Source organism: Sus scrofa, chromosome 10 (assembly GCF_054392235.1).
Source record: "Sus scrofa isolate SSC_HxYL_T2T_F1_AM1 chromosome 10, Sscrofa_HxYL_maternal_Yorkshire_Landrace_v2.0, whole genome shotgun sequence".
Taxonomy (NCBI): Eukaryota; Metazoa; Chordata; class Mammalia; order Artiodactyla; family Suidae; genus Sus; species Sus scrofa.
The window spans coordinates 6,124,441-6,150,293 of NC_139392.1; the positions used below are offsets into that span (position 1 = coordinate 6,124,441).

The following is a 25,853-nucleotide window of genomic DNA, read 5'->3' on the forward strand; positions in this document are numbered from 1 at the left end:
TTGGTTTTATTCAACTCACCACATTTGCCTTTAGGTTGTAGTAAACATACATGGGAAAAAACAGTTTAAAAATTGTTGGTGGTTTCTTACCAATCTGCACATACTCCTACCATATGATCCAGCATTTGCACTTTTTGGTACTCACCCGAAGGAACTAAAAGCTTTGTTCCACGTAAAACCTGTGCATGTGTGTTTATTGTAGCTTTATTCGTAAGAGCCCAAATGTAGAAGCAACCAAGATGTCCTTCAGCAGGTGAATGAATAAACAAAGTGTCGTAATCCAGACAATGAAATATTGTTCAGCACTAAAAGAAATGAACTCTCAAGCCACGAAAGCACATGAAGTAACCTTAAATGCACTAAGTAAAAGAAGCCAACCTAAAAAGGCTGTATACTGTGTCTTTCTAACTGTGTGGCATCCTGGAAAATGCAAAATAATGGATAGTTAAAAAAAAAAAATCAGTGTTTAACGGTGTAAGAATAGGTGGATCACAGAGAAATTTTAGGTCAGTGAAAAGGCTCTGCATGAAGTTATGATGGTACACACGTCATTTTACTCTTAACCAAATCCATAGAATGTGAACCCTGAATGAAACAGTGGACTTTGGGTGGTTATGATGTTTCAGTGCAGGTTCATCAGTTGTATCCAATGTTACAACCTGGGGGTTAATTCTGTTTAGTGAAGGAAGCTGTGGTTGTGTATGTGGAGGGGCGGGGCTCTATGGGACATTTCTATAACCTTATTAATTTTGCTCAACCTAAAACTACTCTAAGGAAATTAAGTCCTTTAAAAATCTTTAAAAATAAGTTGTTATAGTAAGAAGAAAATAGTATATCAGAATTTAAGTTCTCCTTAAAAAACATGTTTGATAGACATTTAAGCTGTTTTATAAAGTCTTACACTTTTATATTTCTCATGCCCTTAATTTTAGTTATTTGATTGGATCCAAGTTATAGTCTATATTTAATAATTGTAGATAGGTCAGGATGTGGAAAATATACAATAAATTATTAATGATGAGGATGAGTTCAAATAAATCAAAGATTACTGAACAATTTTTTTTTTCTATCCCAGGGGTGGGGAGGGAGTGGGGTAGACAACTGGGAATTTGGGGTTAGTAGATGCAAACTGCTAATTTTGGAGTGAATAAGCAATGAGATCCTGCTGTATAGGACAGGGGGCTGTGTCCAATCACTTATGATGGAACATGATGGAGGATAATGTGAAAAAAATAAGATATATATATATATATATATATATATAACTGGATCACTTTGCTGTACTGCAGAGATTGACAGAACATAGTAAATCACCTATAAAAAATGAAAAAATAGAGAAAAAAATTAAAAAATTGTTTTCATCTCATTTCCTTTTTAACAGAAATATGTTTTTTCTGTAATTTTTAAATGATAATTTCTAGGGCTTTTAGAAAAGTTTACTGAGAACTTTTGCCTTGATGTCTCATGAGTGACGTTCGTACTATGACATAACTAGATAGTAAAGTAGTGTCATATATTGTTAAAATAGCTGTAATATGACACTTTAGAAAAAAATGTCTTCCATGTTATTAAAGTAACAGAATGTGTTTCTAAAGATATTAGATATCTCTTCATGAAATTGTACACACATTTCAGAATAATACAAAATGCTCTTTCTTTGTAGTGGTAGTGTTATGAAAAATCACTCTGTAAACACTTTTGTCATTTTAGCTTGAGACATGTATCTGAAATAAATCTTAGAAATGGGGCTTGTGAGAATGGCAGAATGGAAAGGTTTGATTGAGAAAGTCAGTTTGGATATATAAATAGAAATAGCTTCCTTGAATCTGTGGTACATTGCAGAGTTTCATTTTTGCTGGTGTAGAATTCTCTTTCTGACGCTCATTGGTCTCTTGCACCTGTCACTGTGGGGTAGTAATTTCTCACAAGGTAGTTCTCGAAGATGGGAATAATAGGTATTCGCCATGTATGCCTGCATTATGTAACACACAGGCAATTCTACTTTAATCCAGTTTAATCTCAACTTAGAATTTAATGTAAGATTAATGCTTTTAGGATTTGGATATGATCGTTGAGTTTTTTCTTGCTTCCTACCTCTTAGTAAAGAGGAAGAGGTAGGTACCTCTTTCTAACTCGTTCATATTAAACCTAAGTAGTATTTGTCATGTGCCAAATTGAGTGAAAAGCAAACATAAAAATATAAACTATCACCTCATGTCGTACAGATTCTTAATCTTTGTTATTGTCCCTGAAAATTAGTATCTACATTTCGTGAAATAAAGGATCATAATTGTAGAAAAGTCTATACTTGATTTTTCGTTTTCTCTCTGTTAGTCTGTGATGTCTTGATGTGATGCATGTATATACACCTGTACGCATACATGTATATGGTGCTCATAAACAGTAAAGCAGGAAGGAGCCCTTGGTGGCATGGTCTCCGTCCCATCACGCATAAAATAAGGTCTTGACTAGAGACTGACCCCCTGCCTTAGGAAGTTTCACTCTTAGTCATTGCTGCAACCCAGCCAAGATTGATCTGCACATGCTGATAAGAAGAGACAGATATTTGGGGGTAATCCCCCAAGATAACCTTAAATGACATCTATAAAGTGAACGTTAGCACTAAAAATATTTCCCTCCAAAAACAGACATTTTGGGGATGTCCTGCCAAGCTGGCCTGCAGAGACATTAGAAACCATCCCTCTCCCAAACGGAACATCTGGTATTGGGCATGGATATTGGGCTCCTGGGACAATGTAGATCTGGGACTGTCTGTTTGAAACACATCTTGCTGTGACTCCATCTCCTTGTGACAGTTCAGTCACCAAGGCATCAACCGCGAGGCTCTACACACGTGGGCAACCTTCGCCTCATCCTTGGTGACTCGTAGTAATCTGGACTTGCCTGGGTGCCTGCTTGAGGAAGCTGGTCTCCCAGACCAACTAGATTTTCCAGCTGTAGACACAGGGATTCAGTTCATTACTAGCGTTTTGTGCTCAAGTGGTTTACTTCCATTCTGCATTTTTACATTTTCCTTTGCTTTCTAATTCTCTGCTCACTTCTCACTTCTGTGAAAGTTTCAATGAACCACTTCATTCCTGAACTATGCTTTGTTTGACCTGACCTGTCCTTTGACCAAGGTAATATAATATAACCTGTTCCTCTCTTCGAGAGGTCACTTGTCACCAGTATTAGGGAGCAGATCACCCTTGGCAGGTCCAGCACAACACTGTCAAAGCACCATATCAAAGAATATCTAGTTTAAAGTTCAAACACACTTGTTAATTAGGCTTTATTTTTCAAGGGAATTGTTTCTTTTCTTAACAGATATTTTGAAGAACTTCATTTTGTGTCTAGCCATCCTTTTACAACCTAGTACTTTCTGTCCACATCTGATTTCTAATAGCTAAGTGCATAATTTGGATCTGTTCTATAAGTACACGCTATATTAATTAATCTCCAAACCAGTTACAGTTGCTTGAATTATGATACACATTAAAAGATGGACTTGCTTACAACACCTCTCTCCTTTAGCATTAAAAAAAAACCCAGAAACACCATCCATTAAGGGAAAAAATAATTAATTTGCCAGTGACAAGAGTAGAAAAAGAGTTTACTCTGAGCACAACATCTGATATAATACAAAAGTTTCATGTTCACAGGTACTTCAAAATATTTTGGGTAAGGTTTTTCATATTTAAAATTTCCTATGGAAAGAAACTAGTGTTTATTCTTGTATCTCTGTGTGGCTTTGTATTCCAATGCTAAAGTATAGAAAATTTGGGAAAAGACAAAAACCTTTATAACTCAAGAAATTAGTTTCTGCTTGTATCTACCTCCTCTCTTAGATCCAGATGAATTTCTTGTATCACAGCTCTGGTTTAATTTTTATTTATTTATGGTGATTTATTAAGTTAAGCATATGCAAAGGATGATATCATTTCAGATTTCTTGTATTTCCAAATATTTTCACATTGTTCTGGCATTTAGACAGTTTTCCCTAAGTTTAGGATACTTGGCTCATAGCTCTTTCTTTTTAATAAATGATACATATTATTTCATTGTCTTCTATCTTTCAGTGTTGCAGTTAAGTACACACTCCTTTGATTTCCATTCTTTTTAACAACTTTATTTTTTCTTAAAACTTAGAGAACTTGAGAAACTTTATATAACTTTAGCTTATGGGACTACCATTTCTGTTAATTTGGCTAAGTTCTTGATGCTCTTACATATGTACATTTAAGCTAACCCTAACTCTGAGAAATTTTCCCGCTTATAACCTGTGTAAATCTCCAATTTCAAAAATGTCAATATTTTCAATGCTGTCAGCACACATTAACCTATGAAATATTCTCTCCCACTAGAGAATCAAATCTCAGCTTCCAAGATGATTTTTATATTCACCCATTTTGAGGGCCATTGGAATATTTTAGATGATAGCATTCCTTGGTTTGGTTGCTACCATATTTGATATTTTGTAGATGTGTGAATTTGACATACTGTTTTTCCAATAAATCTGAATGAAATCCACTCAAGATGGTGCAGTGACTCCAGAAATAGAAATGGCAGAAAGTATTGTTCACTTAGTGTGGTGTAGGACTCCCAGAACATGCATGTCCTTCTTATGGGCCAGTTGTGGTTCCCTGTTGCTTTGCCATGTGACTTGCTTTGTCCAGAAAGACATGAATGAACATAATGAATGCAAATTAGATCCATCCGTGTTCTTTTTTTTTTTGTTTGTTTTTGTTTTTGTCTTTTTGTCTTTTGAGGGCCACACCCGCAGCATATGGAGGTTCCCAGGCTAGGGGTCCAATCAGAGCTGTAGCCACCGGCCTACGCCAAAGCCACAGCAATGCCAGATCCGAGCCGTGTCTGCGACCTACACCACAGCTCATGGCAACGCCGGATCTTTAACCCACTGAATGAGGCCAGGGACCGAACCCAGAACCTCATGATTCCTAGTTGGATTCGTTAACCACTGAGTCACGACGGGAACTCCAAGATCCACCCATGTTCTTGATTTTAGAATGCGCCCCCAAGATGTTACTTGTCACACTCCTCTCTTCTTTGATTTCTTATAATGGATTTTAGGTTTGGAGATTGGACCAGATGTGGGTCCAGTTTTTCAGCAAGACCACTTCCTAGAAGATGGTGTATGTTTCTTGTTATTGTTTTGCTGTTTGTGCGAAAGTAACTTTTTTGTGTGTGACGTTAGCACTTGGTGATGAATCGTTGTCCAGATCTAGCATTTTATTCGGTGTTGCACATCTTACTCCATGATTCTTTTTTCTCAGCTGAAATACGTTCAGAATTAGGAATATCATGCCATCCAGTGTTTAACTTTTCAGAATACAGTTTACACATGAAAAGCATACTGAACAGTTATTTTTTTTTAATGTACTCGTCAGTGTTCCCTAGTATTCGCCAGTGGAGAGCAATAGGATTTGTATTACTTTAAAGTTTTAATTTTATTATTATGTTATTAAGAAAATACTTGATGCTTTTTTTTTTTCATGGAGTTCCCGTCGTGGCGCAGTGGTTAACGAATCCGACTAGGAACCATGAGGTTGCGGGTTCGGTCCCTGCCCTTGCTCAGTGGGTTAACGATCCGGCGTTGCCGTGAGCTGTGGTGTAGGTTGCAGACGCGGCTCGGATCCCGTGTTGCTGTGGCTCTGGCGTAGGCTGGTGGCTACAGCTCCGCTTTGACCCCTAGCCTGGGAACCTCCATATGCCGCGGGAGCGGCCCAAGAAATAGCAACAACAACAACAAAAGACAAAAAAAAAAAAAAAAAGAAAAGAAAATACTTGATGCTTTTCAGTCCACGTCGGTTATATTACTTACTGGTGCTCAAATTATCTAATTTTGGTCTGTGGAAACTTTTTCAAATTGGCTTACATTAGCCCTTACTTAACTTTAATGTGCATCTCTAGTTCTCTATATCCAAAGCCTTGGATGACTTTACTGTGACAGCGTGTTCCAGTCTCAGTTTGTACTTCTACCTCCGTTCTGAAATTAGTAATCACAAAAAATATGTCCCTAGTGGGAAATTATGGTTTGTGACCACAGTATGAGGTGCTTGTTCTACTATTCTATTTTATTATGTGTAGCTTCTACATATTTTAGTGGATGAAACCAGAAATCATGTGTGTGTATTACTACACTATATAGTGAATTTAAATGATATTTGAAATTCATATAAGAATTCAGGATTTTTGTTTGTATTTTACTTAAATTGTTTATTTCATATTTGCATCTATTTTACCATAAGGTAAAGCTCTTAGTTTCTAATGACACCATCACAGTGAATCCTTGGTTTCATATTACTGATATGTGCCTATATGTATGTTAATCATTTAAAAAAAAACACTATTGCTAATACTAATTACTTTACAATCAGGCTTAATAGTATCAATCTTTTTTTTTTTTTTTTTTTTTTTGTCAGGGTCCTTTGGTCCTTATGGAAATATCTCATGAGGAAAGTACTACCAAATTATTTAAAGTCAATTTATGTAATTCTTCATTGTGTAGAATGTCTGCAGAAAGAGGCTCAGAAAAGTTGGGTGTATTCCTTTTATTTAGCTTTTGATTTTTAGGAATTACCTTATAAATTTTAAAGTGATTATTATGTAAAGTACTTATCTGCTTATAAAATAAATCAACAAAACGTGATACATTCAGAGTTTAGTTTCTATTCATGTCCTCCCCACCCTGTTGCCTCCTGTCCCTCACAGAAAATTGTGCGTTTAATTTTCTCTCTTCCGTTTTGCAAAAGCACATATATTGTAAGTGGATTTTCTTTTATTTCTTAAATATATACTTTTTGATTGTCAGAATTTATAAGCACACAATTATAAGTTTACAGGGTAATAATAACAGCACTAATGCTACACTAGTTATATTTAAATAGGCAGTGTCTTTAAACGAATATGTTAATGTTCACAAACCCAGTGAATCTCAGACTTCAGGAGAGCTGGCATTTCATCATATTAACTTTATGCAGATGTGGCGTCTTTGGTTAATTCATTTTTGCCAATATTCTGTTGATTTCAGTTGTGAAATTTAGTTATTGCAATGATTGAGTTTTGCAATATTCAGTCTGTTCATTTGGCATTTCTTACAATTATAAATTTAATACTGCATATTGATACACAAGAATGTGTTAAAAACATAATATAAAACATGTTTTTAGTTGTATTTATCCAACATTAGACATTTTGGAAAGCATGTAGGATATGTAAAAACAGAATACCGTATTTTTGAATGATATCCTGACTAGTGTTAGTTAGCAGTTACATTGCTTGAAATTTCCACAAGTGAGCAATACTAACACTTTGTAGTTGTCATATATGCTTAAAGATAAGTAAATCTTTATTTATTATTCTATTATAACTGGTATCATAATATGACCATTTCTTTGTTAATTTTAAAAAAGCTTGAAAAATAATTAAATTATTTCCATTGTTCTGTCATTATAGATCTTTTCAGGAAAGTACAGATGCCAAAGCTATCCTGCAATTGTTAGTTAACGTTTTCTTTGTTCCTTTGGAGTTGTCAAAGCCTGTTGATAAAACAGAAACAGATCATAAGGGCATTTCTGTCTTTCCTTGTTGCTCTTCCTCCACCTCTGTCTTCATTCCTCGCACTTAACTATGTAAGCTCCACTAAAGGAAATTAACTTTTTTTTAATTAAAAAATTATTCTCTCTTTCAAAAAACCTGCTTAAAAAACCCCGTGGACTAAAGATCAAGCAAGGGTATCATTTTGTTGAGACTTCATGGAGACTGGTTGTCTCTGACTGGGGCTTTTCAGATCTCAGTGTTCTATTCTTGTGTGAAATTCAGGGAGGACATTTAATAGTTCAATCATCGTTTCTTTTATTATTGCACCATCCTGAACTTAAGTACTTCAACATTTTCACACTAAGGATGATTTTGTTAATGGAATAAGTAATCAAATATGTGAATCTTGTATTCACATACAGCAAGAAGATGCAGCTTAAGCAACAGAATGCATTATTAGAAGGGTAGCAGTGTACAGACATTCTCTTTTCTTACCTCCCTGTTTTTTTGTCTAAGTAAACAAGGTTTGTGTTGTATTTAGTTCATTACAAACTTTTTTAATGTATTTATAGGGTTATATCTAAGAAAGAATGGAACAGCCAATTCATGTTTGTAAACCTGTAGTCAGTGTTTTACAATAAAGGGGAAAACTTCCTGGTTGGAATACAGTCAGTAGCCAACATAGAGGTCAGGATTAAAGCGTGGGTCCCTATTCTGATAGATACTCAGGTGTATTTGGGCTAAATGGAAGATTAGCAAAATCAAAGGGAGGAAGATGGGACATCTTATGATGGAGCATTACCAGGCCTTCTTGATACCAGTGCTTTAGCTAGAGTGTTTCTTGAATTCATCACTTGTTTGCCTTCTCACTTATTACCCTCCTCCTATTTCCAGTGCAAGAGTAACAAAACCAACTCTAGACTTTTTGCACAGGAGAGATGAAGAATCCTAACAATGTCATTTTGTCAGAATGTACTCACTCACATTTAATGTGTATCATACTTAACCTGCTGAGTGGAGTTGTGTCTGTAACCTGGTGGGGCTGAGAAAGAAGTCGTACTATTGTTAATAGTGATAGTATTGATGTTTTAAACAAAGAACACATTACATTTACCTACTTGCTCACTAATTTATTACTCATTCTGAGACAATAAGATAAATTAAGTGCAGATTGCAAATCTTAACATCAAGATCAACAGTGAAATATTTGTCCTTAGTCATAAAGAACAGTGGTTCTTTTTTCCACTGTTTTTCACATCCTATAATTACATCGAGTTGAAATAAACATAGAAACATTCCACAAAAAATACAGCAAAGTAATAATTTTCTAATTTTATATCAAAACTAAGTATAATGTGGCTTAAAATAAAGGGAATATAGAACCACATTGTTTCAATTACAGTTGGATGAAATTTGAGATTATTTGGTTGACACAACCCAAGAGGGATAAAGTTATTCATTTAAAAACACTGAAATGGAGGAGTTCCCTTCATGGTGCAGCGAAAACAAATCTGACTAGGAGCTATGAGGTTGTGGGTTCGATCCCTGGCCTTACTCAGTGGGATTTGGCATTGCTATGGCTGTGGTGTAGGCCACCAGGTGTAGCTCCAATTCAGCCCCTAGCCTGGGAACCTCCATATGCCCCAAAAGCGGCCCTAAAAAGCCAAAAACAAAAAACAAAAAAAAAACAAAAAACAACCCACTGAAATGGAGAAAAACAGAGTATGTTAAGTTTGGGTCTACTTTGTGTCTGAAAGAAGAGAAGAAATCACTAGAGAATTGTTGGCACGGTGTTGATATTGTACGTTTGCTCGGGTATTTCACATCATTCAGTCAAACTTTATCTCCAAGTTACACATGCAGTGGCTCCCTTTCCAAGCAATTGTAAGCCCCAATGTAGTTTCTAAAATGTGCTGCCTTTCTGGGCAATGTAATCATGAAATGCCTTAATGGTTTTAAGTTGGTTTTCTTTATGTGGCCTTAAAGTAATATTAAAATATTATTTTGAAATAAAGTTTGCATAGCATTAATGTGCTAAAGATATAAACCCACTGCTCTCAATACGACATCTTATTGAAGAAGACAATTTTTGTTAGAACATAGAGTTGATAATCCAAGAGTATTTTTTTTCAGTTAACTAAAACAGTGGAGCTAAACTGAAGATACATATTAATACATTTATTACTACTATATATTCAAATACTAATATTAACGGCGAGTAATTGTGCACTTTATGCAAGGAATACAGTTTATTCTCTTTGAAAAAAATAAATTCCGTATGTACATGAATTATGTGATGTTTATGTGTGAATCGTGTGTGTGTGTGTGTGAATCTTATATTCTTTTTTTGTTTGTTTGTTTGTTTGTTTGTTTGTTTGTTTTTGTCTTTTTTGCTATTTCTTGGGCCGCCCCTGCGGCGTATGGAGGTTCCCAGGCTAGGGGTTGAATCAGAGCTGTAGCCCCCCGCCTACGCCAGAGCCACAGCAACACAGGATCCAAGCCGCGTCTGCAACCTACACCACAGCTCACGGCAACGCCGGATCGTTAACCCACTGAGCAAGGGCAGGGACGGAACCCACAACCTCATGGTTCCTAGTCGGATTCGTTAACCACTGCGCCACGACGGGAACTCCCCTGAATCTTATATTCTTTAAGGCCTAAGTTTTATTCACATAGCTTTTGATATCTTGCAAAAATGTACATGTTATGTCCTCTGTGTAGACCATTTTATCCATGATATTTGGATCAAAAATTCTACGTTAGCTTATTCAAATAATATTATTGGTAGTTCTTTGCATTTTATTGGTCATAGAATCAGTGGGAAATCCAGGCTATTATCAGGAAAATGTGTTCTCAGGGTAAAGATGAATGCAGATTAAATAAAATTCCTTTTAAAAACTTACGTGTATTTAAGGTGACATTTCAAAAATATTTTCTGGTCATGTCTGTAGCATTTAGAAGTTCCCAGGCAGGGGACTGAACCTTCACTGCAGCAGCAACCCATGCCGTTGAAGTGACAATCCCAGATCCTTGACCTGCTGTGCTACAAGGGAACTCCTCAAAATATTTTTATATAGACAAAAGATCTTCGGTAAATCTTGTCGTGCTTTTTAAATACACTTTGCTTAACAAGAGAGCTTCTACAAATCTTAAGGGCTGTGTTGTAGAGAAGCTTCAAAGCAGGTGAAGATGGAGAAGGGACTGTCTCAAAGATTTGTATGAGTGATTTTTGTCTATTGGAGTCTAACTAATACGTAAGAAACACAAACTATTTTTAATAAGAATTTTATCAACTTGGACTAAAGGAAGATATTTTGTAAAATTAAGTCTTCGTGCTTCTTTGCAGAAAGCAGGCTTATCCATTTCAATCCCTTTATTCTGAATTCCAGTTAGTGATGATATTATCAGAATAAGGAATGTAACCATTTGAAGTCTTGGGGAGGGAAAATGCATTTTTCATTTGGGAAGATTATAAAATCATTTCTGGCCAGAAAATGTACTTTGATAGTTTTAAAACTTGATAGACATTCTTTGACACTCCTAATGAAGAGGTAGGACTTATGGCCATTTCTGTTAAATCTAGTGAGATTGTGTCTCCTTTTACCGATATAGTGGAAATGAGTGTATGAGACTGCCATAACTAGGTCGTAAATGGTTGTGCATTTCCCTTGGCCACCGGGAACATGCCTCTTGGAGCTTTTAGTTACCGTGTCAGAAGTGTGAGTGCCTGACACCCTTCTACTGGTTCATCCTTCCACCGTCCTTACTTAGGCACCAGAGATGTGTGTGAGATACCTATCACAAAAAAGAATGGTGCAGACCTACTTGTTCTAGTCTACAGCTGTGGAGACTGCCTGTAGCTCTTTCAGTCACCCCAAGTGAAGGTCCAGATAGCATAAAGAATCTCAGAAGTATTTGTACTATGCACCTTTTAAATGTCTGAACTAAGAATTTCTGACCATAAAAAAAGGGTGGCTATTTTATACCACTGTGTGGTTGGATGATTTGTTTTGCAGAAATAGATGACTAGAACAGAAATGTGTGGAAGATTTTTAAATAATCAGAGAGTAGTATGACCTTTTCTTTTTAGAAAAGATCATTCTGTCTGCCTGACGGAGAGATGTTTGAAAAGAGGATAAGTGGAAATGATATCGCTAAATAGTTTCAGTAAAATTAGATCAAGTAGGGTGTGATGACATTTTCTCAGAGAAAGTTTTGGCATGATAATGGAGAGAAACAAGTGGATATAAAGTCCGTTTTGCAGGTGGAGCCATGATCATTAATTACTATTTGGTTGCCACATTTGTAGAACTGCAGGTCAGCCTAGGTCTGTCCTCCCTGATTTTGTTATGCCGACAGACCACTGTCTCCCCGACTAAAATGCACTTTGTGATTTAATACCGCGAGCTAAGGCCTGCAATACTGCATTGCTAACCAGTTCTCTAATGCTGCTGCTCTTGCTCCTCTGTGGTTTATGTGTTGAGTGGTATGTTTCCAAGCTACTGTTGCCTTGGATCAGATGTGGTCGTTCTTTTGAGGGTTACAGATATATGCATAAATATATATATATAGATATACAGAGAGAGAGAGGATAGTTGTATCTAGAAGTAAAATCAGGCTCAGATCCTATACGGTGTGTGCCAGTAGGCAAATCTGACATGCGTCTTTTAAGCAAATCAGAATTTGCTAAACTTCTGAATGCTTTTTATCTCTGTCTTCTTACATTTAAATTGAAAAGTGCCAAAGCCCAGGTTGATTAGGTTTGTCTCTCTGTACACCAGCGCATGCGCACACATACACAAGCACTTTAATACTGAACATTTAGAAAGTTGTCTGACACTTCATAAATTTTCAATAATTATTTTTATCTCAATAATATTTCAATTATGATCCTTTTTGTGTTTTTCTTCTTTTTCACTGATTAAAAAAAAAAATTGGACACATTCATAGCATGCAGGAGTTCCTGGGCCAGAGATCAAATTTGTTTTCTGACCCGAACAGTGATCCAAGCCACAGCAGTGACAATGCTGCCTCCTTAACCTGGCGTGCCACCAGGGAATTCCTGATTTCCGTTTCTTTTCTTCTTTGTTTCTTTTTCTTTTCTTTTTTTCTTTCTTTCTTTCTTTTTTTTTTTTTTTCTTTTTTTTTATTGCTGCACCTGAAGCCTATGGAAGATCCCAGGCTAGGAACTGAATTCAAGCCACAACTGCAACTTATACCTCAGCTGCTGCAACGCCAGATCCTTCAACCCACTGTGCCAGGCCAGGGATCAAATCACACCTCTACATCAGCTCTAACCATTGCGGTCATATCCTTGACCTACTGTACCATGGTGGGAACTCTGAGAATTCCTGATTTTTACATTTTTATGTTTCTATTTATTGACATAAAAATGAATGATCTATGGGTTCCCGCTGTGGCACAGTGGATTAAGGATGCTGTGTGGTCTCTGGGGCAGTGTGGGTTTGATCTCTAGCCTGGAACAGTGTGTTAAGGACCCAGTGTTGATACAGCTGTGGTGTAGGTTGCATCTGTGGCTCGGATTCTGTACTTATTTCGGAGAACTTCCATATGTTGTGGGTGTGGCCAAAAAAAAAAAGTGAATGGCCTAAATTAAAGTAAATATAGTGAAGAAATTATACAGCATTTTATTATTTATTGAAATTATTCTGCATCTTAAATTTATATTTTTGCCTTAATTTCCATAGAACGTAATACATGTATAAATTTGTGTAACACACACATAATCAGGATATAGAAGAATTCCATCACTAAAAAATTCTCTTGTACTTTCCTTTTAAGGGCACGTTTTCTCTCCAGACCTAACCACCGGCAACCATTGATATAATCTCCATCAGTATATTTTTGTCACTCTGAGAATGTAATATTAAAAGAATGCTTCAGTATGTTATATTTTTATTCAACGTAATAATAATTTAATGTTCATTGACTATAAAATATATATTGATACCATTCTTTTAAATATTTTAATAATAATGATTTTAGGACCACACAGAGTTTTTTTAATCTTTGGCCAGTTTTATTAAGTTATATTATCTAGATGTATTGATAGTATTTTTAGGACACTTTTAGAAGTATGAGACAAAATTCTGTCAACAGGAAACACAACTGAAGGATATAATAATGAGAATAAAAATATCTCAACTAAAATTAACTTAAAAGGGCTTCAGCAGACTCTAGTCCATACCTATCAGTTCAATAATTATCAAAGGAAGAGAGCTAGAATACATAAGAACCATATCAAAATGTACACATAAAATGGCGTTTATAGCGATATAGCCATTTGATTATATATTTCTTTGTGTATGTGTAAAATAGTTATTCTGAAAATATTTCATCCAATTTTTGTGTTTATCCACTCTAAGTCATGTAGTTCTGGGCCTCTCCCACGTTGTATCAGATAGATGGGGCTTCAAGAAAGGATACTCTGGTGACTAGAATAACTAGCATACTGTTGTGCATTAAGAGTCAAATTATTATTTGTATGATATAATTTGAAAGTTAGGTTTTGAAATGAATGCAAGAGGTAATTCTGTATCTAGACTATTTCTGCATATCTAATCATCTCAGATCACAGAGTGTTTCTGACTCACAGAAGAAGAAAATGAAGGTGCGTCCTAAGAGGAGTCCCAGTAGGTGTATGCAGTGGACTTCCCCCTGGCGGAGGACGTGGTATAGTAGTCAGGCCTAAAGTAGAAGAAAGAAGTGGGGCAGGGATGAAGATAGAGAGGTTTTTAATATAACTATTTTTCCAGAAATTGCCCATTTTCCCTCCATTTATTTACATCTAAATCTTGTTTTCAAAAAAAACCAGCTTAGCAAAACTGAGCATTACTTTCAGGTCTTTATTTTAAGGCTTTTTTTGTGTGTGTGTGTGTGTGTCTTTTTCCTTTTTTAGGGCCCCTCCTTCAGCATATGGAGGTTCCCAGGCTAGGGGTCTAATCTGAGCTGTAGCCACCGGCCTACACCAGAGACCCAGCAACACGGGGTCCAAGCCTCATCTGCGACCTACACCACAGCTCATGGCAATGCCAGATCCTTAACCCACTGAGCAAGGCCAGGGATCGAACCTGCATCCTCATGGTTCCTAGTCGGATTCGTTAACCACTGAGCCACGACGGGAGCTCCAAGGCATGTTATTTTGAATTTATCCGAGAAGCAAATCACACACCAGTGATACAGAGGAGAAACAAAAAAATCGTTAATGAACAATTATATCAACTGATGCAGGAAATAAGCAATTAGAACTTGCATAAAGAAAAATCAATACCCACATGTAACTTTTTCCAACAGCAAATTTAAAAGCCATACAAATTGGGCTTACTTTGCTAATGAAAGCTAGATAACCAAAGCTGAAATGCTAAATAGATCAAGATAAGGGCAATTCCTGGCTATTAAACAATAATTAGAAAATTTAGGTAGCTCTATGCAGACTTTAAGATATTCATTATTGAATTTATTTTATTTAATCTATATAAAATGTACAGTCAATTATAATTCTTTGACTATTTTTATCATTTTTCACATGATAATGTTCAAGTAAATTAAATATTATTCCTTAAAATTAGTACTTTTTGATCATTGCAATTAAATTTTCTTTATCAAAAATTATTTATGGAATGAGAGAAAATAGTTGAAAACAAAGCAATTGACAAGGGCTTAATCTCCAGAATATACCAACAGCTCATACAACTCAACAACAAAAAAACAAACACCCCAATCAAAAAATGGGTAGAAGACCTAAATAGACATTTCTCCAATGAAGACAAACTGATGGCCAGCAGGCTCATGAAAAAATATCCAGTGTCACTGATTATTAGAGAAATGCAAATCAGAACTACCATGAGGTACCACCTCATACTGGTCAGAATGCCTATCACTAATAAGTCCACAACTAGCAAATGCCGGAGAGAGGTGGAGAAAAGGGAACCCTCCTACCCTGTTGGTGGGGATGTAAAATGGTGCAACCACTATGGAAAACAGAATGGAGCTACCTCGGAAAACTAAATAGAGATCTACCCTAAAATCCAGAAATCCCACTCCTGAGCAGTATCTGGACAAAACTTTGATTCAAAAAGATACATTCAAAAAGATACATCAAAAGATACTTTCATTCAAAAAGTACCCTTGTGTTCATTGCAGCACTATTCCCAATAGCCAAGACATGGTAACAACCTAATTGTCCATGGACAGATGAGTGGATTAAGATGTGATACAAATACATAATGAAATTCTACTCATCCATAGAAAAGAACAGAATCATGCCATTTGCAGCAACATGGATGCAACTAGAGATTTTCATACTAAGTGAAGTAAACCAGAAAGAGAAAGATAAATAGCATGATATCATTTGTGTGTGGAATCTAACACATGGCACAAATGAACCTATCTGCAAATCAGAAACAGACTCACAGACATGGAGAACAGACTTGTGGTTGCCAGCAGAGAAGGGGGAAGACTGGGAGTTTGGGGTTAGTAGATGCAAACTATTATATTTAGAATGGATAAGCAATGAGGCCCTACTGTACAGCACAGGAAACTATATCCAATCTCTTGGGACAGAATATTGTGTGGAAGATGGTATGAGAAAAAGGATGTGTGTGTGTGTGTGTGTACACAGATATTTGACTGGGTCACTATACTGTAAATCAACTATACTTTAATAAAAATCAAATAAATTATTAAAAAGAATGGAAATAAATGGAAATAAAAGAAGAGAAGAAATAAGAAAGGTAAAGTACTATAGACCAAAGGTGAAATATATCAGGAAGAAACAGATCTATATAAAGAAATGAAGATCAATATAAATTATAACTAAATGGGTAAGTGTAAAATACTTTTATCAGGTTTTAAGTGTAGTAGACGATTGACTAAAAAAAAACAATAGCAATGTATTGTGGAATTTGATAAATATTTTGAAGTAAATTTTATGCCAGCAAGAGCACAAATTGTTATTAGAAGAGAGTGAGAGATGGAAACTATTAGGTGCAGGGTGAGCTACCGAGATATCTTGTGCATCGCAGGGAATATAGCTAATATTTTATGATACCTAAGAATGGAGTATAACTTTTACAAATTGTGAATCACTCTGCTGTACACCTGTAACTTATACACTGCACAGCACCTAGACTTTAATTTTAAAAAAAATTAAAAGATTTATTTAGCACTTTTTACATGCAAAGCAATGTGCACTCTACTTAAGCTACTTAATTTCATGCAATTCAAAAGAAAGTTAATTGATACACTTAATGCCATAGTAAAGTGATAATGAATCCAGATGTGTATTAATTTAGGAACAGTATAAAAATAAATGAAGGAAAAAAATGAAATGATAAATAAAGGTAGATAAAGACAAAACATTATACTAGATAGAGATTTTATTTTATTATCTTTTAATCTTTTATTTAGTTATTTTTCTACTGTACAGCATGGTGACCCAATTACACAACATGTGTACATTCTTTTTTCTCACATTTTCATGCTCCATCATAAGTGACTAGACATAGTTCCCAGTGCTACACAGCAGGATCTCATTGCTAATCCATTCCAAAGGCAATAGTCTACATCTATTAACCCCAAGCTCCCAATCCATCCCACTCCTTCCCCCTTTCCCTTGGCAACCACAAGTGTATTCTCCAAGTCCATGACTTTCTTTTCTGTGGGAGGATTCATTTGTGCCGTATGTTAGATCCCAGATACAGGTGATAGCATATGGTATTGGTCTTTCTTTTTTTGACTTACTTCATTCAGTAGGAGAGTTTCCAGCTCCATCCATGTTGCTGCAAATGGCATTATTTTGTTCTTTTTTATTCTGAGTAGTACTCCATCATGTATATATACCAAATCGTCCGAATCCAATCATCTGTCCATGGACATTTGGGTTGTTTCCATGTCTTGGCCATTGTGAATAGAGCTGCAATGAACATGCGGGTGCATATGTCTTTTTCAAGGAATGTTTTGTCCGGATATATGCCTAAGAGTGGGATTGCTGGGTCCTATGGTAGTTCCATGTATAGATTTCTAAGGCACCGCCATACTGTTCTCCATAGTGGTTGGACCAGCTTACATTCCCACCAACAGTGCAGGAGGGTTCTCTTTTTTCTACACCCCCTCCAGCATTTGTTATTTGTGGACTTATTAATGATGGCCATTCTCATTGGTGTGAGGTGGTATCTCATGGTAGTTTTGATTTGCATTTCTCTAATAATCAGGGATATTGAGCATTTTTTCATGTGCTTGCTGGCCATCTGTATATCTTCCTTAGAAAAATGTCTATTCAGGTCTTTTGCGCATTTTTCCATTTGGGTTGTTGGCTTTTTTTGCTATTGAGTTGTGTAAGTTGTTTGTATATTTTAGAGATTAAGCCCTTGTCAGTTGCATTATTTGAAACTATTTTCTCCCATTCTATAAGATGTCTTTTTGTTTTCTTTTTGGTTTCCTTTGCTGTGCAAAAGCTTGTGAGTTTGCTTAGGTCCCATTGGTTTATTTCTGCTTTTATTTCTGTTGATTTGGGAGACTGACCTGAGAAAATATTCATAAGGTTGATGTCAGAATGTTTTGCCTATATTCTCTTCCAGGACTTTGATGGTGTCCTGTCTTATATTTAAGTCTTTCAGCCATTTTCAGTTTATTTTGGTGCATGGTGTGAGGTTGTGTTCTAGTTTCCTTGATGTGCATGCAGCTGTCCAAGTTTCCCAGCAAGATAGAGATTTTAAAGTTTTCTCTCAAAAATTGATCGAAAATTAAACAAAAATCATATTAATTATTTAGAAAACCATACTAACAACCACTTTACTCCGATATATGTGCAATATAACCCTTCAGCAACTGAAAAATATATAGTATTTCAAGTGCATGAAGAATATTTACTATATACAGAATCATAAAAGCCTGAATAAACTTTAAATTACTGAAATAGTTTGAAATACTAAAAATTATTCAAATTAGAAATCAATAAAAATATCTGAAAAAACAAATATATGTAAATTAAATAGCTCATATCCATGGGTAATAAAAACTGTATCATTATTATTTTTGGACAATGATAATACAGTGTGTCACAAATTGTTGGATAGTGTTAAAAGTGTGTTAAAAGCAGAAAGTTCCCTTGTGGTGCAGGAGATTAAGGACCTGCGTTTCTCACTGCTGTGGCCCTGGTTACTCTTGTGACAAGGGTTTGATCCCTGGCCCAGAAACTTCCACGTGGCGCAAGGGTGACCAAAAGCAAACAACAAAAAAAGTGTGTTAGAGGCAAATGTATAAAATCAAAAATTTACGTTAGAATGAAGAAAATTAAGTTATTTGTCTTCTCCTTAAGAAGATAAAAAACAAAGAGCAAATTAAACCCAAATTATTTAGTAGATAATGCATAATAAGGTAAATATGAGGAAATCAAGTAACTAGAAAGGAAAAAAGCAACAGGACAGATCAATGAAAGAAAGGTTATTATTTGAAAAAAAACGTTATGCAAAAATAAACTCCTGGAATTCCCGTCGTGGCGCAGTGGTTAACGAATCCGACTAGGAACCATGAGGTTGCGGGTTCGGTCCCTGCCCTTGCTCAGTGGGTTAACGATCCGGCGTTGCCGTGAGCTGTGGTGTAGGTTGCAGACGCGACTCGGATCCAGCATTGCTGTGGCTCTGGCGTAGGCCAGTGGCTCCAGCTCCGATTCGACCCCTAGCCTGGGAACCTCCGTATGCCACGGGAGTGGCTCAAGAAATGGCAAAAAGACAAAAAATAAATAAATAAATAAACTTCTTCTCAAGGAGAGGAGAAATATAAATTACCAATATCGGGATAAAATAGAAGATATCCTGTATTATGCAATAAAATAAATATCAGAGACTCTCACAAACTGCTGCATACCAATAAATTGGGCATCATAATGAAAGGGAAAGAATTCCTTTAAAGATTATTATAAGTGACCAAATAGTCCTCAGAGATAATATTACATCTGAATAGCCCTAGAGCTGTGAAGAAAATAATAACTATCCTGCCCCAAGTGGAATCGCAAGTACTTCTCTCATAGAATCTTTTTTAGAAAATAAAGGAGAAAAGAACACTTTTGTATGAATTTTATTACACATTGAGCAAATCGTGGAAGTGAAAATATTAAGGGGTGTTACCAAAAAAAGAAGATTACTGTATATCTTGGGGAAATATAATTAAAATTCTGAACAAACCTGTTAGCAAATTCTTTCCAGCAATATATAAAAAGGAATGAAACGACAGATAACTGCAGATGTTGATGAGGACGTGAAGAAAGAAGGGCTCTTATGCATTGTTAGGGGTAGTGTAAGATGGCGCAGTCACTTTGCAAAACATTTTGGACGTTTCTTAAAATGTTAAGCATAATTTTTCAATATATGACCTAGAAATAAAACACTACCAGGGCTTGTCTGTCCAAGAGAAATGGGTGTATGTTTCCACATAGAGCCTTAGACATGGATGTGTCTTTGCAGCATTATTCACAACAATGATTGGAAACCATCTCAATGACATTCACCTTGTGACTTGTTAGACGAAATATGCTGTATCCATAGAGTGGAGCGACACTGAGCAATAAAGAGGCATTGATACATGCTATGGTGTGGCTCAACCTTAAAAGTATTGAGATCAGTTAAAAAAAAAAAAAAAAAAGAAGGATGTAAGTGACCGTATGTTGTACTTTATATATATATAAAATGTTTAGGAGGAGTTCCCTGGTGGCTCAGTGGGTTAAGGATCTAACGTTCTCACTGCTGTGGCTGTGGTTACTTCTGTGATGCAGGTCTGACCCCTGGCCTGGAACTTCTGCATGCTGGGGCGTGGCATTAAAAAAAAAAAATCTATAGAAAATAGAGAAGTAGATTAGTGATTATCTGGGATAGGGCAGAGATTTAACAAAAAATATGTGTGAAGAATCTTTTTAGAGTGATGAAATGTTTTAAAATTTATTTATGATAATGGTTGCACTTGATAGATTTGATGAATTTACTAAAACATCATTGATTTGTACACATGAAATGGGTAAATTATATATGTGATATATGCTACAATAAATTAATTGTTAAAAAGGAAAGAAAAGTAGGTCTCATTTAAAAAAAATCAATTAATGTAATTCACTACATTAACAGAATAAGGGAGGAAAATAACACCGTCTCAAAACTTGAAGATAAAATCTTTAACAAAATCGAACCTGCATTTAAACTAAAAAAAATAAAAATTAGAATAGAAATGAACACCTCAGTCAGATAATCAGCAATCATTTAGGCTCACATAAGTTAATTTTTAATTTTCAGGGACTCTATAATTTCAACTTAAAATTGAGAACAATTTGTTCCTATCTCTTAAGGCTAGAGACCTTAAATAAAGAAAAAATTTAAAAAATCTGATGAAAATTAGAGGGTAAAAGTAGACCTATTTCTATTTGCACTCATAGGATTATAGAAAATCCAGTTTTAAACAAAACAGTATATAAAAACTTAAGGAATGATTGTATTAAAGTTTTTGCATATGAAATCAACGTATAATCACTTATTTTATATAGGTACAAAATTTGTTTTAGAGTAATAATAAAATAGCATTTCCAAATAAAATGAGATCAGAAAATAAAATACTATGGTTTAAACTTATCAAAAGTTGAATAAACTCTATATTTAAAACCTTTTAAAACTACTAAACTAAAAAAAAAAAGATGTCAAATGAAAAGATGGATCAGTCTTCATAAATAGGAAGACTCAAATTGGTAAGATGTTGTTTTTCCCCAAAATATTCACATGCAAATTCCAGCAGTCTTTTTGCAGAAATTGGCAATGCGGATTAAAGTACATCTTATATTTGGGTGTTTGGACTCAAGGTCTAATCAGGACCTCTCTCTCCCTCCTGTCTCAGAGGATGGTGCCTGGGTCCTTAGGAAGAGCTCCTACTGGGGGAGTGACTGGGTGGTGCTTGTGCAGATTTGTCCTTTGATCCAGTAAAGACACTGGGATCACAACAGACTAGATGCCGTAGAAGCACTAAGACATTCTGTACCGTCAGTTTGGCAGCTTTCAGACTTACGCAGAAACTAACTGAGGCTGTGAAGCGTTTGGGGTTTCTAAAGAATAAGAGAAGCTGCAATGAAAAATTTTAACGTTGGGAAATTTAAGCTGGTAAGAGTGGATACAGGTAATCAGTCAAAGCAGGAATCGTCCACAGTCTGTAACTGAAAATGTTGGAGAAAAGTTTTTATACTTGGCTCTTATAGATTAGGAACACATACAAAAGGTGCCAATGTTGATGTATTGTGTATTGCTCCAAGAGATATTGATTGAGGTGACTTTTTCACCTCACTCTGTAAATTGAAATTACAGGTATCAAAAGATTTAAGAGCTCTTGAGGAGAATTTGTGCCAGTTATCAAATGTGTTTCGATGACTTAGGGATGGATACTTTGTTTGCAAGGTTAGCCCTACAGACTATTCCAGAGGATTTGGACCTAGGAGATAACAGGCTGCCTAAAAATTTAGATAGAATATGTGTAAGAAGTACAACGGTTGCAGAGCCACTGATGAAATTCTACATCTAGTACCAGACAACTTCAGGTTAACACTGAGCTATCAAACTGTGGGCCAAACTTCACAGCCTCTATTCCAGTATATTAGGTTTCCTCCATGGTTATTGCCTGGGCTTTGCAAGTAGCAGGAACTTGCCAACTTTATCCAGATACAATAGCATCAACTTTTGTACATAAGTTTTCCTTGGTGTTTTTTAAATGGTATGTGCTTAGATTATATTAAAATGAAATTGATTGAAGAATAAATAAAAATAAAATATGCCTTACATTTAAAATTCATTGCATAGGCAGGTGGTCATTAAGAAGAAGAAGAATCAATAAAAAGACATACACTAATTGATCTTAAGAATAATTCTGTCTTCACATCAACCAAAATAGTGTGATATGGACATGAGTATGGAAAAGTAGAGAAGCTGTTTGTATGGGCAGACTCTTAAACGGTCAATAATATTTTTTAAAAAATCATCTCAAAGGTAATCAGAGGAAAAAAGAATCTTTGAAACAAATAACTAGAACAACTTAAAAACACATGAAAATGCTAAAAGTTGTCACTTATTTTATACCACATATTAAAAATCTGAGATGAATCATTGAGATAAATCTAAACACAAGTATGATAAACTTTCTGGAATAAAACATAGAAGACTATCTTCTTAGATTTTCAATGGACAAATATTTCTTTAATTGGACCCAGGAAGTGTAAAGTTTTTAAAAACATAAATTGGATTCCATTAAAATTAAAATCTTCTGCCCATCAGAAGATACCTCTAACAATATGAATTGGTAGGCCAGTATGTATGTCTGGGTCTGCCAAATCATATATGTATATGTGTATATATATAATGGCCTGATTGTGTCTTTTCAAAATCCATATGTTGAAGCCCTAACCCCTAATATGGCTGTATTGGAGTTGGTGATTTTAAGGAACTAATTAAGATTAAAGGAGGGCGTTAGGGTGGGCCCCTAATCCAGTGCGACTGATATGTTTCTAAGAAGAGGGAGACACCAGGGCTGTGTGTACTCAGAGAAAAGGCAGGGTGAGAACCTAGCACTAAGGTAGCAGGCATGCTGGGCAAGGACAGTGGTCTAAGGCGAAACTGAAATGCTGACCACTTGATCTTGGACTTGTAGCCTCCAGAACTGACTGTGGGAAACAAATTCCTGTTGTAAATGCCACCCAGTTTGTGGTATTTTGTAATGAAAGCCTTAGCATTATAATAATAATAGTAATCACTATAATTTATGTGTATATTATTAATATACACATATGTACATGTCCACACAAGAACTTTTCCAAAATAAATGAAGATATTTAGTTATCCTATAAATCAAAAATAGAAGACAAAAACCCCAATAAACTGGTAAAAACAGTAACAGACATTTTTTATAAGACCGTAGAACAACTTGAACTCTCCATGTGTTGCTAACAGAGGTTTAGAAATGATACCGTCACTTCAGAAAAAATATCAGCAGAACCTTTTTATTTTTTTGTTATTTTTTAAAAAAATTAATACAGTTGATTTACAATGCTGTGCCAAATGAGGATGTGCTATTAGATTTGTTTTTATGAAATAGCAGAGCACCATGAAACCATTTCTGATAGGTATGCACTTAGTAGAAGTCTTAGGTGGAGGAGATGAAAAGGGAAGTTCCATGAAGGGCCTTCTAGGCCACTAGGAATTTTCTGATTTTGATAACAGTATAGTTTACACAGTTGAATGAATTTGTTAAAACCCATCACAGTGGACATCACTATATGTGCATGTTTACCCTGTGTTAAATAGTTTTCAACAGAAATTAAACATCCAAGGTCATGAGTAATTAGCACTGATGAAAAGACCATTACTTTAGAATTTAGTGGAACGAAAGGAAATAACCAGTTTAGAATTTACAGTGCAACACAGCAGTCATTAGCTCACCTAAATAGTAATCGGAGTTTACCCACTGTTTTCTATTGTAAAGAGCCAGCAGAACAAAGCCATGGATAAAACAACCTTCATCACTGATAAGGCCTTAGACTTTCACTCTTTAGACTTTGGCATCACTCCCATGGGCCTAACATTGTCTTATATTGAAGTCTCACACGTCCATTTCTGTGGTCCAGATAGAATTCTTGGGCCTTTCTTAGAGTTGATTATTTCTTGGAACTAACCATTTGGGTAGTTCACCAGCACCTCAAAACACAACCTGTCCCAAACAAAAGACTTTGCTTTAACGCTCTTCCTCCCATTTATGCTCCTCTATTATTCCGTCTGCCGGTAACTGTGTCCTAGCCATTCGTTCATTCAGGTCTCTAAGCTCCTGATGGCGCTTCTTTTCATAACGGTCTTCCCTGCTCGCTGACTTCCTCAGATGATGAGCAATGCCAGATCCTTAACCCACTGCCCCGGACCGCGAATCAAACCCTCGCCTCACCTCAGCAGGGACCTGAGCCACTGCAAAGACAGTACTGGATTCCTAAACCACTTCACCACGGTGGGAACTCCCATAAATCAGGAGTTTTAACACTGCGTCGTAACTGCTCAGCTAAGGTATACACACAGTAGCAAGAGAAGTTGCTCAAAGGATATGATTCCAGAGAGGGGAAAATGCGATGGACAAGTTAAGTCGTCATGAATGATTTGCAGCAATTCAAGAATGGCATAGCAGTGACTTCAAGTAGATCGTAACAGTTAGAATGGAAACAGTTGTTGGCTTGGACTGAAGAAGAAGGAATACCAAGCAAGAGTCTCAGAATTAGCAGGAACAACAGGAAGAGCGCTCCAGGGAAAAGCAGGAGCCATCAATAGAAGCTGATGTGCAGATAAAATGAAGACTCAAATGGTAGGCATTAATCCACAACAGTGTTATTATTTGAGATGTAAGGATATAAACATAGTTTTTACCCCTTTAAAAATATAGTCTTGACAAATTAGATTTTGGGTAAGAATATGAGAATGAAAATGTAACAAGGCAGTTGTAAGACAGATCTTGCTATTAAGAAAGGACAAGATGAGGAACCCAAGGGCACTGAAATTGTAGAATATTGACCAGGGGATGTGGAGTTAGCCCTTTATATAATGAGGGGTTTCCCGACCAGGTAACTTATATATAAATTAGCAGGCATTGAGAACATTAATTTCCTCTAACAGAACATGAAGGATTGTGCAAAGATTTTCCAAGTGGAAAATTAAAAACCTTCAACCTGAGCGAGTGAGTTCCGTAACCTCAGTCACTTTACTGAACACTACATAGAAACCTGAGGAGTGTTCGAAAGGCGTAGGGGATGAAGTCTGAGTCTTAGATGGGTGTCAAGACGTATTGACCAGGAATTACAACGGCGATGCTCCAGCCATACGTAAAAGAACAACTTTTATCATAGAACTCTTTTTTTTCCAACTTAAAATAGTCAGACTTTGCATTAAACATAAGGAGAATTTAAAATTTTATTTTAATTAAGTCACTTAACTCTTACCTTCACACTCAGTAGCCACACAACAGATTAAAAAGTAATATGAACCGACAAGGTGGAGCTGTCCTATTAATGATTATCGACCATTTCTACATTTCTGTTACCAGGACAAAACTTTTGCTAAATAAGAGTATACACATAGAATAATTCAGTATATTATAAATTTCTCTAATGCTTCCTTTAAGAAATTTTGAAAACAAATGCCTACATTCAGAAATTTAATTGCTAGATAGTAATGCGGCTTTAGGGATTTTTTTTTTTATTTTTACGTTAGTTAAAAAAACTT

At 35.8% G+C, this 25,853-nt stretch overlaps 1 long non-coding RNA gene across 5 annotated transcripts in view; it reads left to right on the plus strand.

Moving 5' to 3' along the window:
- LOC102167499 (uncharacterized) overlaps positions 1 to 25,853 on the plus strand; it is a 320,434-nt gene that overhangs the window by 99,030 nt on the left and 195,551 nt on the right. Inside the window, exon 1 of one of the 5 annotated variants that reach the window (XR_014817274.1) lies at positions 24,814 to 24,939. The exons of the other annotated variants lie outside the window; for them this stretch is intronic. This is a non-coding gene — a long non-coding RNA (uncharacterized LOC102167499). Of the gene's footprint in view, positions 1 to 24,813; positions 24,940 to 25,853 lie in introns of those variants that run through there. 5 annotated transcript variants of the gene reach the window in all.